Genomic DNA, 6,040 nt, shown 5'->3' with positions numbered 1-6,040 from the left:
AGGTAATACAGGTAATATATACATAGTAAATTAAGCGTAAAATGACAGTCAATTAATGATCAAGATTCATGTTCAAGAAACTCGTCTAATGTATAAAATGTATTCATATGTAAATATCTTTTTAGAGTAGATTTAAAAATTTTTAAATTGTCACTAACATTCTTAATATTGGAAGGTAATTTATTGTAAAATTTTATTCCAGAATAATAAGTTCCTTTCTGATAGATGGCTAGATTAACCTGTGGAATATACAAATTATTACCATGCCTAGTTATCACACTGTGACTTTCAATATTTGTTGTAAAAAGATCTTTATTTTTGGCTACAAAAATAAGCAGGGACAATAAATATTGAGATTTCAAAGGCAAGATATGAAGTTTTTTAAATGAGTCTCTACAAGAAACCCTATTCCCATATCTTAGTGTCTTGTCATATGTAAAATCTTATTATGAGTCAGTTACAAACGAATAAGTTCACAGACAGAGTCCATAATCTGAATGATAAAATTGTGGGCTGATTTTAACCCATGACAAGTTATTCTGGTACCCACAGTAGAGACTCCGCTGTATATGTCGCCAGTGTTAATAAACTCGCCAATTACAAAGATCGACTCTACATATCTGTACTAGTTCATACATTGTAATACGTGCATGCACCTCGCGTGCAAACATTAATATTTAATAAATTCTGTACTTTTATCCCCACAGTTAATGAACTCTGAGGATATTTAGACAGTACAGATACCCGAAGAACGTCCTACACTCACGCAATATAAAGTCTACAATTTATTAGTGTTTACGAATTAAAACACTGACCTGCACAATTTTTGCAACACTGCGAATTGCAGGCACAAGAAACATCAAATAAACGTTGTTTCTCTTGTGTGAAAGTCAAAGTAATCACTGGATTTGTTACCATTTCTTGGATCTACATTATGGTGTGAACGAAAGGGGCCCGACCACAGTTTCAAAGCGGCTCACGGTCGCGCATTCAGGCTGCAAACATCAGGCATTCATACTTTGCGATTTCAGTGTGATCAGACATAAGACAAATAATTTCGGGGAAAGAAAACTTTGGGCTAAGTTATACTTAATTGAGTATAAATATTTTAACTCATATTGTGTACGTTAATTTCGTTTTATCTGTGTAAAAATTGGAAATAGAAACTGTAAATTTCCATTTTTACTTCGATAAAGACATGTTGACAGTGAAGCTCGCCTAAACTGCCCATATGATCCGTCAGACGAAATTATCGATCACCACTTGGTTACATGCACTCGCGGCTATGAATTAACGGGAACATGAAGCTTAACACATCCAGTGAGACGTATGTCCGTCGTTAATAAATAATGCTACCTAATGATTTCATATTAATTTTGTGGTGTCTTTCGACCCACACTTACAATCCAGGTTAGAAACTTGCATGCAAATTTAAATAACACGAAATAATGTAAATCCAAAAGCAAAGATTGTAAAGGAAAAAGTAAAAGTAAGTAAACGTTTCCCTGTGACAGGCCGTGGAGGCCCATAGGGTTGTGAGAGGTCGAGGCTCCCACATTTTGTAGACAATCGGCTCACAGATGGCTATGAGTTTGTCAGCCTTAGTCGCCGGCCGCACCTTTAGCCCCAGGAAGATTACTGGTACTCACTTCTGTTAGAGGCTGAGTCGACCACAGGGTCATAGTGCGGCTGGAAGGATGAGGTCAATTGAAAAAATCCACCTGAAACACTGAAGTGGAATCTAATGCGCTGAGAGAGGTAGGTGAATTGGCGACAACATTTACGATAATGAAACTACGATATTCACTAAATACGACGGTCAGTCGAAGGCCGAAAAATAACATTAAAACAAAATGTACGGCACTCTATCCTTCGCCACGAATATCACATGGGCTGGCTTGGAAGCAATTGTTAAGTAAAAGATTTTAAATTTATCCAAATTAAATTAATTAAAATTGACTTAAGATTGTGTTTTTTAGATGTTACGCCATATAAGTTGGTGTGTGTGTGTGTGTGCGTGCCAATGTTTCGGAGGAAACTGATGTCTCTATGTACAGGGTCATAACTTTAAGATGCAGGCAGTATAATCCACCGAAATGTTCGTCCCCATGTACCAGGTTACACGGTGTCACACAATATTACCGTAATCTTGACACTCACTCTCTTCAGAACCTCATATTTAGAGTATATTTTCACTGAAGATGCCATATTCTCAGCGAATGATCTGAAGTCAACTATACAAGAAATTCCCAGTTATTGTAGTTTTCCAGGATTCTTCAGTACAAAAGTTTCTCCATGGATACTACCACGGACTAGATCAATCCGTTTCACTATTCTATAGGAAAATCTCTACAATGAGTTTTAATGTTATTTTCTCACATTCACATACATATACTCGTATACATATATATTATATACAATCCATGTGGTTTTCCATACAACTTGAACCTCTGCCTACAGAGGTTCCTTATATAATCTACCACGAAACGTTACACGAAAGCGAGAATTACGAAATTCTCTTCCTCTTGATAAAATTAACTTGTTCAATGTAGGATTTGAGGTTCTCACAGCGGTGATTATGGAGAGTTCTAACTTCTTGGATATAACGCCGTGTAGTCAGCTCAAAGCCAACCGACGTTCCAGAGGAACATGTAACCTCACATTTTAGGGACGAGGAATAAGTCAAGCAAGAATCCAGAATGTGTTTACTGCCTTCTTCATGCTGGTTTCTTCTTTGGCTTATTCTTCGACGTTGAAGATGGAGGCGACATATTCTCCTGAAACGTTGGTTGTTTTCCAATGGACTGCACGATGTTATATTCCAGAAGAGAAACAATTATTCATACTTATTCAAATCGAAGAAAACGAACCTTCAATGTTGATATTGCGTTCTGTATGAAATAATCATAACTGTACGCGCAATCGGAATCACGTTATGGAATTTCATATTTGATATTTATATTATCGTGGCCTCCCTGTCCAAACCCCTGAACTAAAACAGTGTGCAGTAATCGAAGGCGACGTTACTGTTTACAAAACCGAAGGTTGCACGCTTACATTTCGAGTCGGATCAGAATAGCAGGCAGGATACTAAGACTCGGGATCACCAATTAAAGTTAAGGCAGCATAATGACCCGAGTCAAAGTACCGCTAAATAAAGCTGAGAGGCAACGTTCTCTGTCTGAAGCACGGAATTAGTACTGTGTTTAATGATGCTATCAGTATCGAACCAGCACAGCGTCGAAGAGCCGATGATTAACAAGTGTGGAGAAACTGGTGGAATAATAACTGGATAGGGAGACCGATGTACTCGGAGACGTTCAGCCCCATTCCCAATTTTCACCACAAATCCAAAATTACATGAGCTGGGATCGAATCCTGCCCTTCGTGATAAGAAGCCAGAGACTTGCCGCTTAAGCTATAACACAGACATAAAAAGGATGCGGTAATAGAAGATTATGGATGAGTGGTAGAATAATAATCAGTTTGGGGAAATCGAGGATATTGGAGAAACGCTGCTCTAATGCAGATTCTTCTACCAAGAATTATGCATAGGTTGGATAAAAAGTAGTCGCAACGCCTCTATAGTTCTGAAATGACTTTATTACCTGAGGTAAACACACTTACATTCCTTCAGTATAATCGCCCCCCTTATGTACCACCTTCTGCCAAATTTGTGGAAGGCGTCGTACACCATCAGCGCGTCCACTTCTGTTGATGTCCAGCAGTAACTGCCCTACAGCACGAATAATCTCCTCTCCTGCGTTGCAACGTGTCCCTCGCAGTGGTTCTTTCATTTTGGCAAAGAGATCATAATCGCACGGACTCATATCGGGTGAACATGGCGGATGTTGCAGTATCTCCCATCGCCAGCGGCGAAGGACCGCCCCAGGCTATAGTAGCTTCTACCGTCATAGACCAGGTCAACGTGTAGTGGTCGCAGAGTTTTAGCACAAAACACTATTTTAACTTTCATTTTTAATCTTTAGTTTCTAATTTTAATCTTTACACCTTTAATTTTAAATTAATTTTATTACACAAAGATTTTCAGTTTTAAATTTTTACCAAGACTTTATATATGAATTTATGCATTTAAATAATTTCAAGACACAATAATGATCCTTATTTGAAGAATTAGATGATAATTAATTGCAATTCAACAGCTGAAACTGGAGCATTGTACGCCTGATGATGACCCGATGAAAACTCTAGCTCAAGAGACTGGAGTGTCGAAGTGTAACGCAAGAACGGGAACACAATTGCTGAAGCTTAGACCGTATAAAACAACAGCAATCCACTCCTTGCAGCCGCGCGATCCAGCTAGCAGGATAATTTTTGCAGTTGGTTTCTACAGTCTGTCGTCGAAGGTGAGGTCGATCCGCAATTGATTTTCTTTTCTGATGAAGCGTCGTTTCACTTGCAAGGATACATAAATACGCAAAATAATCGCTGCTGGCGTCCACGGAATCCACATCTAACCCATGAGGTCTCGCTCCATCCAGTGCAAGTTGGGGTCTGGTGTGCTGTAAGTTCAAGAAGGATTGTTGGACCTGTGTTTTTAACGAAACACTTAATTGCGAGAGATATGTACAGGGCAATTATTTTCGAAATTAACAGAAGAAGAAAGACTCTATGGCTGGTTCCAGCAAGACTCAGCTACTGCCCACACTGCACGTACGTCTATGCAGACAAAAGTAAGAACTTCCCTTCATTCCGAAACTTATCGCCATTCACGTATGCTGATTCATCGTCAAAATTTGTGTGTGCCTTGCAGCAAGCAGTGCACCGGTCGTCGTGAAGAGCAGAGCTGTGGAACCGGTCAATAAAGTAAAAATCCTCCATGTATTTCATTATATTTTATAGAACTCAACTAGAATGCGTAATAATAAGGTACACAACATAATTACTTCCCGATATGAGGAACAGTGAGCTGCAATAATTGCAGCCACTTTAATTCAATACCAATACCTACAGACGAGGTTTCGAGATTTTGCCCTACTACTCCATTCGGGTGAGTGGTTGTCTTTGTTATAACATATTTCTATTTTATGTTATCTGTTTTAGGAGTAATTGCAGCAGTTTGTATCGAACCTGGGTCCTTCTGAGTACTAGACTGGTAGGCTAATTACTAGATCACCAGAGAGACTCAACATAATACTGGTACAATTGTTCAAATATTGCCGTAATCGTCAGAGGTTCGCTAAACAAATACATCATTCAAAAGTTAGATTTGATGCAAAGGAACTATAGATCGACCAAAGAAAATGATAAGCTATGAGCTGTAGTTATGGCCGATAATAGAAGAACACGAAGAAGAATTAAAGATTCTCAAGATAAATAAAACCCAAGATTTCACGACAATGGCATATTAAAGCAATGATCAATTTTCTGGAAATGGTCATCATATTAATTTTTGTAAGATTTGTAAGAATATGAAGAAATCAGTCTTCTGGGATGTGGTGTCATGTAGATATTGTGTTAACCGACGTTTTGGAGGAACGTATCGCCTCCATCTTCAGGTTAGAAGAAAAAAATTGAAAATCCGCAAGCGAAGAACCGGCGTGAGTAGGTGCTCACAGACTAATGTCGAAAATAAACCCAGCTGTATAAGAGCAGGATGAGAAGGGAGAGGAGCTACATGGGAAATCAGTAGAGAGGAGAGGGGAAGGGTCTGGATAGATGGGCCAGCAGGTAGCAGGCCAGAGCAGGTACAGAATATTGTGCCGAGGGAGAACGGCAAAGTTAATGCAGGGCAGGGGTTGCTATGCGAGTCGGGCATGGACTTGCGTGGCCTTGTGGATCTGGTGTCATGTCCCAGAGGTTTCTTGAGGGAACAGATGAGAGGTTCCATGACTTGCTGAGACAAAATCCCACCTCTCTGTTCATGTTGTCGGGATGGAGTTCAATCTCAATGGCCTCCCTAATGATGTGATCCGTATATTGGGTCTTGGTGGCGAGGATTGGGGTATTCTGCAGCTGAATGCGGTTTCCCAAATCGATGCTGTGTTCAGCCACAGATAGAGGCAATACGTTCCTCCGA

At 39.5% G+C, this 6,040-nt stretch overlaps 1 long non-coding RNA gene across 1 annotated transcript in view; it reads left to right on the top strand.

Annotated features, from left to right (window-relative positions):
- LOC111871686 overlaps positions 1 to 4,712 on the top strand; it is a 16,635-nt gene extending 11,923 nt beyond the window's left edge. Inside the window, exon 3 of the long non-coding RNA XR_004513799.1 lies at positions 4,164 to 4,712. This is a non-coding gene — a long non-coding RNA (uncharacterized LOC111871686). The remainder of the gene's footprint in view (positions 1 to 4,163) is intronic.
- The last annotated feature ends 1,328 nt before the right edge of the window (positions 4,713 to 6,040 follow it).

The sequence above is a fragment of the Cryptotermes secundus genome, unplaced genomic scaffold (genome assembly GCF_002891405.2).
Source record: "Cryptotermes secundus unplaced genomic scaffold, Csec_1.0 scaffold262, whole genome shotgun sequence".
NCBI classification, from domain to species: Eukaryota; Metazoa; Arthropoda; class Insecta; order Blattodea; family Kalotermitidae; genus Cryptotermes; species Cryptotermes secundus.
The sequence above is the reverse complement of the archived record's forward strand: the minus strand, read 5'-3'. Positions and strand labels throughout refer to the sequence as shown.